At 44.7% G+C, this 13,730-nt stretch overlaps 1 long non-coding RNA gene across 1 annotated transcript in view; it reads right to left on the bottom strand.

Moving 5' to 3' along the window:
- Nucleotides 1-13,730, bottom strand: part of LOC135050661 (uncharacterized) — a 64,153-nt gene that overhangs the window by 34,333 nt on the left and 16,090 nt on the right. Inside the window, exon 2 of the long non-coding RNA XR_010241726.1 lies at nt 9,225-9,341. This is a non-coding gene — a long non-coding RNA (uncharacterized LOC135050661). The remainder of the gene's footprint in view (nt 1-9,224; nt 9,342-13,730) is intronic.

Genomic DNA, 13,730 nt, shown 5'->3' on the forward strand with positions numbered 1-13,730 from the left:
CCAGCTCACACCTCACCCATGCCGCACAACATGGCAATCAACATAACACACGCCAACAGGCATGAACCATTTACAGCAACATGCTGAAAACAAATGTAACACACTTGTGTAACTAACTGAACAAAACTGCAGGTAAAGTACACACTGGGTCGGGCGCCCAGCATCCTCTATGGACTAGGAGAAAAGGATTTACTAGTAGGTATTAAAATCCTGTTTTCTCATACATCCTAGAGGATGCTGGGGTCCATTTCATGACCATGGGGTTTATACCAAAGCACCAGTACGGGCGGGAGAGTGCGGATGACCCTGCAGCACCAATTGACCAAACTTGAGGTCCTCATCGGCCAAAGTGTCAAACTTATAAAATTTTGCAAAAGTGTTTGACCCTGACCAAGTAGCTGCTCAGCAAAGTTGCAATGCCGAGACCCCCGAGCAGCCGCCCAGGACGAGCCCACCTTCCTAGTAGAATGGGCCTTCACCGACGTAGGTAATGGCAATCCAGCCGTAGAATGAGCGTGCTGAATCGTACCTCTGATCCAGCGCGCAATAGTCTGCTTAGAAGCAGGACACCCAATCTTGCTGGGAGCATACAGAGCCTCTGTTTTCCGTAACCAAGCTGTTCTTGCGACATAAATCTTCAAAGCTCTAACCATATCTAGAGACTGTGACTCAGTGAAAGTGTCAGTAGCTACTGGCACCACAATAGGTTGGTTTATGTGGAAGGACGAAACCACCTTTGGAAGAAATTGTTGACGAGTTCTTAACTCTGCCCTATCTTCATGGAAGATCAGGTAAGGGCTCTTGTGAGACAAGGCCCCCAACTCAGACACCCGTCTTGCGGATGCAAAGGCCAAAAGCATCACCACTTTCCAAGTGAGAAAACTTCAATTCTATCTCCTGCAGAGGTTCAAACCAATCTGATTGAAGGATCTGCAACACCACATTAAGGTCCCATGGTGCCACTGGAGGCACAAATGGAGGCTGGATGTGCAGAACCCCTTTCACGAAAGTCTGAACTTCTGGAAAGGAGACCAATTGTTTTTTAAAGAAAACTGATAAGGCCGAAATCTGGACCTTGATTGACCGCAATCTAAGGCCCGCATCCACAGCAGCCTGCAGAAAATGGAGAAAATGTCCCAACTTAAACTCTTCCATAGGAGCCTTCTTGGATTCACACCAAAAAACATATTTTCTCCAAATACGGTGGTAATGTTTAGATGTTACTCCTTTCCTGGCCTGAAGAGTGTGGATGACTTCCTTGGGAATACCCTTTCAGGCTAGGATCCGGCGCTCAACAGCCATGCCGTCAAACGTAGCTGCGACAAGTCTTGATTCACACACGGCCCCTGCTGTAGTAGGTCCTCTTGAGGAGGAAGAGGCCGAGGATCTTCTATGAGCAACTCCTGAAGATCTGGATACCAAGCCCTCCTTGGCCAGTCTGGGGCAATGAAGATTGCTCGAACTCTTGTTCTTCTTATTATTTTGAGAACTTTTGGAATCAGTGGAAGTGGAGGGAAAACATATACCGACCGAAACACACACTGGGTCACCAGTGCATCCACTGCTATTGCTTGAGGGTCTCTCGACCTGGAACAATATCTATGAAGCTTCTTGTTTAATCGAGATGCCATCATGTCTACTTGAGGAACTCCCCAAAGACTTGTCACTGTCCTGTATGGAGATCATGTCTGCTGAGGAAGTCTGCTTCCCAGTTGTCTACTCCTGGAATTAAAATTGCTGACAGAGCTCTTACATGTCTTTCTGCCCAGAGGAGAATCCTTGTCACCTCTGCCATTGCTGCTCTGCTTTTCGTTCCGCCTTGCCTGTTTATGTACGCGACTGCTGTTACATTGTCCGACTTGATCTGCATGGGATGATCTTGAAGAAGATGTACCGCTTGTAGAAGGCCATTGTAAATGGCTCTCAATTCCAGCACGTTTATGTGAAGGCAGGCTTCCTGACTTGACCATATTCCTTGGAAGCTTTCCCCCTGTGTGACAGCTCCCCAGCCTCGGAGACTTGCATCCTTGGTTATTAGGACCAAGTCGTGAATTCCAAACCTGCGTCCCTCTAGTAGGAGAGAACTGTGTAGCCACCACAGGAGCGAAATACTGTCTTTGGGGGACAGGATTATTCCGGTGCATGTGTAGGTGGGATCCGGACCACTTGTCCAGCAGGTCTCACTGGAATACTCTGGCATGAAATCGGCCAAACTGTATGGCCTCGTAGGCCGCTACCATTTTCCCCAACAACCGAATGCATTTCCAGAGCCTTTTCCACTGGAAGAAATACTCTCCATACTTCTGTGTCCAGAATCATCCCTAAAAAGGACAATCTTGTCGTCGGTTCCAACTGCGACTTTGGAAAATTCATGATCCAACCGTGTTGTTGGAGTATTGACAGAGAGAGTGCGATGTTCTGCACCAACTGTTCCCTGGATCTCGCTTTTATCAGAAGATCCTCCAGATAAGGATTATATTGACTCCTTTTTGACGAAGGAGGACCATCATCTCCTCCATCACCTTGGTGAATACCCTCGGTTCCGTGGAGAGTCCGAACGGCAACGTCTGGAACTGGTAACAGGAATCCTGTACTGCGAATCTCAGATAAGCTTGGTGAGGAGGATAAATGGGAACATGCAAGTAAGCATCCTTTATGTCTACTAACACCATGAAGTCCTCCTCCTCCAGACTGGAAATCACTACCCTCAGGAATTCCATCTTGAACCTTTTCAGGTAGAGATTCAGATTTTTCAGGTTTAAAATCGGTCTGACCGAGCCGTCCGGCTTCGGAACTATGAAGAGGCTTGAATAAAAACCTTCTCCTTGCTGTAACAAGGGTACCAGGACAATGACCTGATCCTGACATAATTTTTGAATTGCCGTTGTTACTGCTTCTCTTTCTGGAAGAGAAGCTGGCAAGGTCGATTTGAAAAATCGGCATGGAGGGACGTCTTGAAACTCTAGTTTGTACCCATGGGACACTATTTGTAAGACCCATGGGTCCATTCCAGATTGAATCCAGATTTGACTGAAAAGTTTCAGAAGTGCTCCCACCCGAGCGGACTCCCGCAAGGGAGCCCCAGCGTCATGCTGCAGATTTGGCAGAAGCAGGGGTGGACTTCTGCTCCTGCTATCCGGGAGACGCTGCTGATTTCTTTCCTTTCCCCATTCCCCTACCTACAAAAAAGGGGGAACCTTTGGCCTTTTTGTATTTGTTGGCCGAAAGAACTGCATGTGAGAGTGATGTGTCTTTTTTGCTGGTGTAGGAGCATAAGGCAAGAATGTCGACTTACCTGCGGTAGCCGCGGAGACTAACGCATTCAGCCCATCACCAAACAAGGCCTCACCTTTATATGGGAGAGCCTCCATATTTCTTTTGGAATCTGCATCAGCATTCCACTGGCGAATCCACAACGCCCTCCGAGCCGATACTGCCATGGTAGCGGTTCTTGATCCCAGAGACCGATATATTTCATGGTTTCTAGTACATACGCAGCAGTGTCTTTGATACGACCTAACGTTAGGAGTATCTCGTCTCCATCTATTGTGTCAATTTCTAATGACAAGTTTTCTGACCACTTCTCAATAGCACTACTCACCCACGAACAGACAATGGTAGGCCTGAGTAGTGTCCCATTGGCCACATCAATAGATCACCTCACTCACTTTGCCTGTCGGCTCCTTAAGTGAAGCCATTCCAGGCGGAGGGAGAAACACCTTTTCTCTTTTATGACAGGGCCCTGTCTAAAACGCGGGGTGACTTCCACCTTTCGGAAAAAGGTAAGCTGCCTGAATTCCTTTTGGGAATCTGAAATTTCTTTTCAGGTTAAATCAGACTCCCTCCAAGAGACTGTTCCTGAGGTGGAGGGAAAATTACATTACTTCTTTACAAAAGTAAACCCTCTCCTTGTGGTAAAAGAGGGGCTTTGTAACTTCTAACACCACCTTTATAGCTAAAACATGTTTTGAATGCTTTTTTGCTAATTTAGGACCTATTCCCCTGGAATCACTAGTGTCGACACAGGAAACAGAGTCCGTGTCGGTATCAGTTTGTACTACTTGCAAATTTGTATGTGACCCAGAGGGGTCCCTGTGGGTGAAAGGTAGAACTATTAAAAATCACATCTTCAACAGATTATATTCAGTTTTCTGTATGAGATTCAGTAGTGATTCACACTATCATGTAACCTTTCACCCAGTCAGGCTCTTGGTGTCATATTACACCTCTGTGTCTCTACCATGTCTTCCACAGAGGAAGAGATTCCCTGCCACAGACATGTCACACACGTGCTCAACCACACCACAGACACTCCGGGACTTATAGGGGACAGACCCACAGTAAAATCTGTCAGAGGGACACAGATAGGATTTGCCAGTTCACAACCCAGCGCCAGTAACACAATGTCTGTGAACACAAAATGCCCATTGACATGCAGTGCTTTTATAATGCTAATCACACAATTATATAGCACCAAATTCACTGTGGCTTCCCCTTTTTTGCACCCTGATACTTGTTCAGTAGTGGCGGCGGACCAGCGTTGTCTCTGCAGCCTGAGGAGGGAGATAAAATGGCGCTGAGCAGTGTGCTGGCTAACTGAGGAGAAAGCTCCACTCTTCAATGACGTGTTTCTCCTCAGCTTTTATGAGGTAATTTTTTATACTGGCGGGGGTAGGACTGTGCCTCAGCAACTTATGCCTCTTATTTATGCCAGTTTCCATAGGTTTAATGCTGCCCAGGGTGCCCCCCCCCCCGCACCCTGCACCCAGCAGTCCCTCTGTATGTGTGGGCAACATGGCACGCTGCGCTCCCGCCAGCCGCGCGGTACCTTTAGCCATCACTTTCTTGATTGAAGATCTGTCTTCTAACACTCACCTGTCTTCTGACTTCTGGCTCTGTGAGGGGGGTGACATGCTGTGGGGGTGAGCATCTAGGCACGGCTAGCGTTCAGTTCCCTTCAGGAGCTAATGGTGTCCTGTCAGCCAGAAGCAGAGCCATGAAACTCTTAAGGAAGTTGGTTCCTACTTCTGCCCCCTCAGTCCCACGAAGCAGGGAGACTGCTGCCAGCAGTTCTCCCTGAAAATAAAAAAAAACCTAACATAAGTCTTTTCAGAGAAACTCAATAGAGCTCCTCTGGAGTGCATCCAGTCTGCCTGGGCACATTTCTTAAACTGAGGTCTGGAGGAGGGGCATAGAGGGAGGAGCCAGTTCACACCCTTGAAAAGTCTTAAAGTGCCCATGGCTCCTGCGGAACCGTCTATACCCATGGTCATGAAATGGACCCCAGCATCCTCTAGGACGTATGAGAAATCACCATATTGTCTTTCAAAAAAAAAATTCCTACAAACTCTTTCTATCAGTAAGAAAACTTTACTGCATTTGATACAGTAGACCACAAATTTGCCCTTATTATTCATTTCTAAAATAGCGGAGCAAACTTCGTTACACTTTGCATTACCCTCTAACGCCTGTTACACATACTATAGTTCCTTTTTAGCATTAAACTATGTTGTATTTAAAACAATGTTGTTTTTTAATCAACACAAAAACATCCTCAGTAAACATCCATGCTAGGTTCCTGGTGCTCAGAACAAGGGAGATGTTATGAAGTGAGTCCAGAGCACCAGGACGTAATGCTGGGAAAAGGGAATGGAAAGGGAATAGCCCCTGGCGCCCTATCTCCATTGTCTCGCCCGTGCTGTCAGTACACTCTTGCGAGACTATGGTTGCTTGAGCCCATGGCAGCCGCGTTTGAAGGGCGGATTACGTCTGCCCAACTTCGATGCCCCTCAGGTCTTAATGAGAGACAAAGAGTGAACCGAGACAGGGTGATAACAAGGGGCCCTCTAACTAAACAACAAGGCCAGGGGCTACTAACATACCTAAAACCAAAGTATGTGCGGCTTGCCGCCAAAGGAAAAGAACAACAAAGGAAATGCTGACCACACGCCGACAATACTTTTGTGTACCGGCGGTGACAGCATAAGCAGAACCCTCTGCAAAACACCAGTGACAGAAATAATAACGGAATACAGCGGCCTAGGCAGACGGACGCGGCAGAGCCGCTACTCACGGAACCGGTACGAATACTGGCAAACGAACAGGAACCCCCAATGCTGCCGACACAGACTCTCAGAACTGGAGGACAGGCAGAATCCCAAACGACAGACCGGTGGACACCAAGAAGCCAGAAACTCGACCAGGCATAGGCAAAGCCACAGGACTTCTGGACAGGAACGCTTCACGGCAGGACAAGGGATCAGACACAGGAATCGACACAGGGACTGACACAGCAATCGACACAGGAAGCAGCTCGACAGACACTGCTACACAGGAGCTCAGGAACTGGCAGGAACAAGCTCAGAACTCAAGCAGACTGGAAACCTAGAAATATCACCAGCGTCTGTGAATTGCACTCAGCCAGCATATAACAGAGAGGCCTAATTAATTATGTCATGCAGCTGCCCTGTTGCATGACTCCAAACTGACAAGATGCAATTAGCAGCCAGGTGAGGCTGAACACATGGGAACAGACTGCAATTACACAGACTGACCACTGACAGCAAACAATAATCCTCTAAACCAGAGCAAAGGGAAATCCTGGCCTGCAAGAGAACTATAAACATAAAATAGGAATGAACCACTACCTGTGGTTCATAACACATCCACATGCTATAGCTTTCTTATCATTATCAAATAATTTGTAATTCTTGTAAAGAAATTAAGTTCTGTTATTTTGGTCAAATGCTAGAACTCAATGTATATTTCTCCATTAAACTTCATACTATTGTAGTAAGCTTGTGCAATCTATTCCATGTTAATTACCCTCAGATGTGCATAACTCAAGACATTTCCCATAGCAAAAGTTGGCAGCAACACTGTACTACTACTAATACTAATTCCCTAATTCACATACTAATTTCAGTTACCCCACTGTAATTCACCATCCCAGTATCCCCTATGGATGCTAGAGAAAGTATTCTGTTACTGTCAGTGCTTAAATGCAATGTAATAATTATAATTGTCTTACTCATCCACATTATATTGCTTATACACCCCACTTTTGAGGATGAGGAAGGCAAGTATGCAGCTGTATCAAAGTTGTGACAGCCTTGTGTACTGCCAGAGGTATCGATGTAGATTCTTATCATACAAAATGTACTGCTTAACCACAGTTCTAAACACAATCTTTACTTATACATGAGTTGATAGTTTGGCTCTGTTTGTGTATACATCAAATGTTATTCATGATAAAGTGTAATATATTGTATTACATTCTATAATTTCTTCTGTTATGAACTTGAATGCATCCAGCACTCGCAACAATGTGTCATCTGGTCTTACATATGTATATCCATATATATATATATATATATATATGTATATATATATATATATATATATATATACGGAAAACTTCACTTCATAAACAAGTAGTAATATCAGATAAATACACATTTCTAATCACACATCTTTCAGTCCTGCAAATATCCATTTGAACACGGACACTCAAATCTTTAACTCTATTTTTATCTCAGTTCAACACATATATAAACATTGGCCCTCATTCCGAGTTGTTCGCTCGTTATTTTTCTTCGCATCGGTGCGATTTTCCGCTAACTGCGCATGCGCAATGTTCGCACTGCGGCTGCGTCAAGTAAATTTGCTAAGAAGTTTGGTATTTTACTCACGGCATTACAAGGTTTTTTCTTCGTTCTGGTGATCGGAGTGTGATTGACAGGAAGTGGGTGTTTCTGGGCGGAAACTGACCGTTTTATGGGTGTGTGTGAAAAAACGCTGCCGTTTCTGGGAAAAACGCAGGAGTGGCTGGAGAAACGGGCGAGTGTCTGGGCGAACGCTGGGTGTGTTTGTGACGTCAAACCAGGAACGAAACTGACTGAACTGATCGCAGTGGCAGAGTAAGTGTCGAGCTACTCAGAAACTGCTAAGAAATTTCTATTCGCAATTTTGAGAATCTTTCGTTCGCAATTCTGCTAAGCTAAGATTCACTCCCAGTAGGCGGTGGCTTAGCGTGTGCAATGCTGCTAAAAGCAGCTTGCGAGCGAACAACTCGGAATGAGTCACAAGACTTGTAAACATTCCAGACAGTCACAAAAAGAATAGTAGATCTGAGATTATAGTAACAGTACAAACACTGAACTTAGATGTTGGACGTACAAGACACCATAAACACAAAACGACATACAGTTTTGCAAGCGCAGGGCGGGTCATTTGATACCATATTTTTATAGTCTTTTTTTTCTTACATAACCTATCTGTATTAACTCTGTGAATACACACACATAAGTTAAATCAGAGTTTGCACATTTCAATATTGATACTGCGGTTAGTATTGGTTGATCAGGCCACACCACAGAGCACCCATCATTTAAATACACAATTCCCTAACACGTACATGTTTTTTCTCCTCACATTTTCTGTAGACTGTACCCATTGGTCACAGTAGTGTACAAAATCTGTAAAATATGGAACATTTTTCCATAACATGATATGCACACTTAGGGTGTGTCCGACTTCCCCCTCATATGCTGAAATATTGGCTCCCATGCTGCCTTTACTTCACACACGCGACACGTCTGTCAACTGAGAGCCGCAATACACCACCCCTATTATCACAAACTACAATCACAAAGCAACACACCAATTTAAAAGTTCCTCATCTCTCTCTGCTCAACGATGTTAGCAGACAGACTTATGGTTAAAAACAATAATCAGCAGATTAGATTAGTAGGACTATTACTTTATGAATGTTATCAGATTTTAAATAACCTGGGGTGATCACCTTATTTATAAAGCACACACACATGTATGTATCTCTCTATTTAATATGGGATGATGTCTTCCCTATGCATATGTGTTTTCACGTTATACTTATGGTGTTCCAACGCTATCTTATTCAAAGCAAGCATATATATTCTGCTTCTCACTCACATATTTGCACATAAGGTGAACAGCCGAGGTTTATGTATTAGTCACACTTCCAAAATTTGGATTTTTCAACTTATACGTGTAACAATTACATTTTGCAACATTTACAGGCAAAAGCACTCCTCATCAATTGTTATTGTTCCCAGGTTACTTTCCTAGCTTAATCAATCTTTTCAATCCTAATTCTCATATTATAAAAATAAAATCGCACAGACAGCTGGCAGGTACAGCATGTACTGGCATATAGCACATAACATGACATATTCTATACTCACCAGTGCCTGAAATGATCTTGGGATATTCCTGCCGTCCTCAGCTGCTGGCTGGCACACCCCTTTGAGAATTCGATGAAGAGATTGATATATGTAGGTTCACAGGACAGGGCCCCCAAACTGTTGAATACCAAATTTAATTTAACCATTGTGCTTTCCTTGTTGCAACTAAGTAAAAGATTGAATTGAAGTCAGATTTAAAAAAAACAATTGATTATTTATTAAAAAGACCACGCCCGTATACAGGCTGAGAGACAGCATGTTCTCAGCCCGGGCCAAATACATCAACAGAGAAAAACATGGCGATGCACTAGTTTTTATAATATTCAGTTATACCCAATTCTTCTAACACTCCTACTGATTTCATGCATCTTGGAGTACAATGTTATGCTCATATTAGGACAGGGTACCAGCTACAAGCTGGTTAGCCTTATTTGGTGCTAATTCCAATTCTATACAATGAGTCTGCTAAACTCTATTAAAGGTACATGTATCTCATAAGTGAACTAGTGTCTGTATAAATGTCACCTATCTAACAAAAATGGATGGAGGGTTAGGGTATAAGTATAGCTGTATACCGATGAAATATGCAAATATATTGATTTAAAATAAATTATATTCCTTATGCACTTAGATATTTAACAGGGGATATGGTGGAAGGGTCTGTGATGTTATGGCAGTTGTAGTGGCAGAGTGCCTATGGCAGAAAGATATAACAAATAGTAGCAGGAATAAATGAAGGATACAGATAGCACAAGAAAAGAGTTTGTGTGGAAAATCCACAGAGCACCTGAGGCAGGAACAGACTGGAATCAAGGCAGGGTTTGAATCAAGCAGGGTATCCTAGAACAGGAGCTCACAGGACCACCAGTTTCTCCAAGAAGCAGGAACTATAACCAACATAGAGCCATGCACAGGATGGGGTTTTAACTAATGCTGCACCAATCCCCTGCTGAGTAATCATAATAGATTAATGCTGTGCAGCTGTCTAGCTGCACATCCTCCAGCTGTGTCTCTAGTTGCCCAGCAACGGGGAACACCGTCTGCCTCTGGCGTCCCCATTGCTAAGTATCCGGCAGTTCCCAGTGCACATTGCGCCCAGTGTCAGCCTGTTGCTAGGTGCGAGGACCAGCAGCCCTAGCGGCTGGGAGAGATGCAGCATCCTGGTCACCAGGTAACCGCCGGGACCCGTGTTTCTCTGTGGCCACAGTGCAGCTGTTTACAGGCACCTGAAGCATAATTCACTATAAGTGGCCTGCCGGAGCCTCGCTAACACATCGGTGATCCTATGTTTTTTCATGCTATTGTGGGTCCAATTTTGGACGAACAAAATGGCCTCTAATTGGATACAGTGATAATGACATGGGGCGGATTGGGAACAAAAAGCGGCCCTGGAAAAATTTCTACTAGTGGCCCCACATGGGCAGCACCAGAGGTGTAAGGTCTAGCCATGGGCCATGGCAGCAGCACCCTCCCCTCAAAACTTTCCAGATAGTGGGGATGTCCAACATCAAGGGGAAGTTAAAAGGAAATAAAATTAAATGTTATGAGCACATTATATGATACACCTTCAGAATTTAGGAAACTATATAATTCTTTAGAAAGATATATTTTCTTGCTTATTACACTAACCGTATCCCAATCACTATTCACTCAATCTTATATGTCAGCCAAGCAGGCAGACAGAGCATACACTAGATCATCTGCAATCACAGGCTAAGTGGCAAAGTCATTTTCATATATGCAAATTGTTTGGCATCTTATTCATTATGTCTATAAATAGGACCACATGTCCTCAAACAAAACAGGCCCCACGGGTGCGTTGGCCCACCGAGAATCTTCCCTGTAGACCCTATGGCCAATCCGCCTCTGATAATGACCATTAGTAATTAATCACAATATCCAGCCGAAACTGCATCGTTGCTAATTGGATACTGTCCTATGACCAATTAATTCTTTGCATGAGGCTATCCAAGTAAACTTCTTAGGGAAGCCAGAGAAAGGCTTTGTCGATCCCTTGACAAAATACCTTAACTTATTCCACACATAAGAAGCTTGATAACACCACTATCCAGATAAATAACTACATCATGTCTAGTCAGAACATCACTAGTAAAGCTAAAAAATACTGGCCACTAATTAATACAGATCCAAATTTACCCTTAAGGGGGGTACACACGGAGCGATAATCTAAGCAATCTGACTAGATTGCTTAGATTTTCAGCAACATCGCTCCGTGTGTAGCCCCCTCAGCGATAGCGATGCGCGGCCCCGCACATCGCTATCGCTGCTGCTGGGTGAAATGAGCGGCCCCCCCGTCTCCCCCCGCACGCTCAGCACAGATCGCGCTGTGCTGAGCGCCGGGAGAGATGTGTGCTGAGCTCAGCACACATCTCTCCCAAATCGGGCCGTGAGTACTGGCCTTTACTTACCAAATTATCTTTGTAACAAATGTGGCAAAATAATGCATGTTGGGCTTGCATGCACAGATGTTACAGAACACAAAATGTCCAGTAAAACACATATTCTAACAAAAAAGGCAATTCATTTTAAATGCCTGGGTTGTACTACTTGTAGTTTTTTGGGAAACAGGGGACAGCTTTGTGCACCCACATTAGGGTAAAATAAAAAAATTCCACTTTTACTTGCACAAGCCATTTTTTAGTGTATTATATTGGATGTCCATGCGGCCTATATTGGAAAAATGACAAGGCAGTTTAGAGAACACATGGTATTGCATAGTTTCCAAAGAGGGCCGTAGCCAGAACTTTGTTTGCCCCATAGCAACATTTTGAAGGGCCCCTTGTCCTAATGACATCTCACAGCAGCAAGTTTAATTTTATGCCCCATAATAGTGCCCCAGTACATTTTCTGAACCATAGTAATGCCTTAGTTAATGTTATCCCCCTTAGTAGAGCCCTGGTTTATTTTCTGAACCATAGTGGTGCCCTAGTTCACATTATGGGCAGGATGTACTAAAGCAAAAATGCGGTTTTCATATTTACTAACACCCTACCGCCGCGTTTTCGGCGTCCAGGATATCGCCATCTCTGGATGGCGATACTCTATAGAAGCCTATGGGCATCTTTTCGCCGACCGCCGCAACCCGCCGACACCGCTGACACCCGCCGCAGACGCCAACCCCTCTCCCCCCTGGCTTACCTTCCTCCAGGCTGCCCTGGACCCGGAATGTAGTCTCCTCCTCCCCCTAGCAACGTAGCCGGATGTCCTTCCGGCAGCAGGGCGGAGGAGGAGGCGCCGGGGGCAGCCTGCTACTGCTTCCCGGCGTCTAGTCAGTGTAGGGACCCCTGCGAGGTGACGGAGACCCCCCGCAGACCACCTAACAGGTATCGCGGGGTGCCTCTGTCAGCACATCGCGATGTTGATCGCATGTTAGTACATATGCGATCAACATCGCTGCGGTAACCGGCGAGGGGCGGCGATGTATGTTAATACATCCCGCCCTATGTCACATTGTAGGGTTGCCAGGGGATGTGGTTACGTCGCCGGCACCCGGGATCCTGACGGTCAGCATACCGACGCCGGGATCCCGAACACTCACAATACCGCCAGCCGGAATCCCGGCTAACAGGGGCTATTCCCACTTGTGGGTGTCCACGACACCCATAGACCCGAACCCACTGCATGGCCAGCGCACCCGGCTGCTAGTGCACATTATGCCACACAGTACTCTCAATTCACATTCTGATATTATGTCCCCACTTCATATAATGTCACATTATAATGCCCACAGTTTATATTATGCCAAACCATAGTACCTCCACTTCATATTGTGCTACATTAAAGTGCCCCAGTTCAAATTATGTAACATTAGAATGTCCTCCAGTTAATTTCATACCACATTACATTAAGCTGGTTCAGGGGCATACTCAGATGTATTGCAGGCACACTTTTGTAAGGGGCCCGTTGTACCAGCCAATGCTGAAAAATGTATATGACATGTAACTTTGATACAGAAGGTGGGCCACCATCAGCTCTGAGCCCCATAGCAGTTGCACTCCCTCCCTAGCTACGCCCTTGGTTCTAGAGATGAGCAGGTTTGGATTTACTCTGTTCTTAACGCCAGAACTATCGCAAGTTCTTTTTTTCTGGATTTTTCTTATTGGCTAACCAAAACATGTGACGTCCATAAGCCAATAAGGAGATTCGGGTAAATCCGAGTAAATCCGATTAAAACCGAACCCGCTTATCTCTACTTGGTTCCCAATTAAACAAGAGGACACAGGCATACCATAGCAATATTACGTTACATAATGATTGACCATGTGACAGAGGATGAAGGTAACGGAGCTAATGCTCTATAGAGAGCAGAGACACACTGGATACATAATCTCATTATCATTCAACTTCATGCTCTTAATGAAAGTCTTTCTCTGACATGCTTTATATAACCTATTTGCATATGTGATGTTTCTTTTTTGTATTTTATTATATTAGTATGTATTAGCATATAATAGCAGCTGTTTAACTGAGGGATCTATTTACTAA

This window comes from Pseudophryne corroboree, chromosome 2, assembly GCF_028390025.1.
Source record: "Pseudophryne corroboree isolate aPseCor3 chromosome 2, aPseCor3.hap2, whole genome shotgun sequence".
NCBI lineage: Eukaryota > Metazoa > Chordata > Amphibia > Anura > Myobatrachidae > Pseudophryne > Pseudophryne corroboree.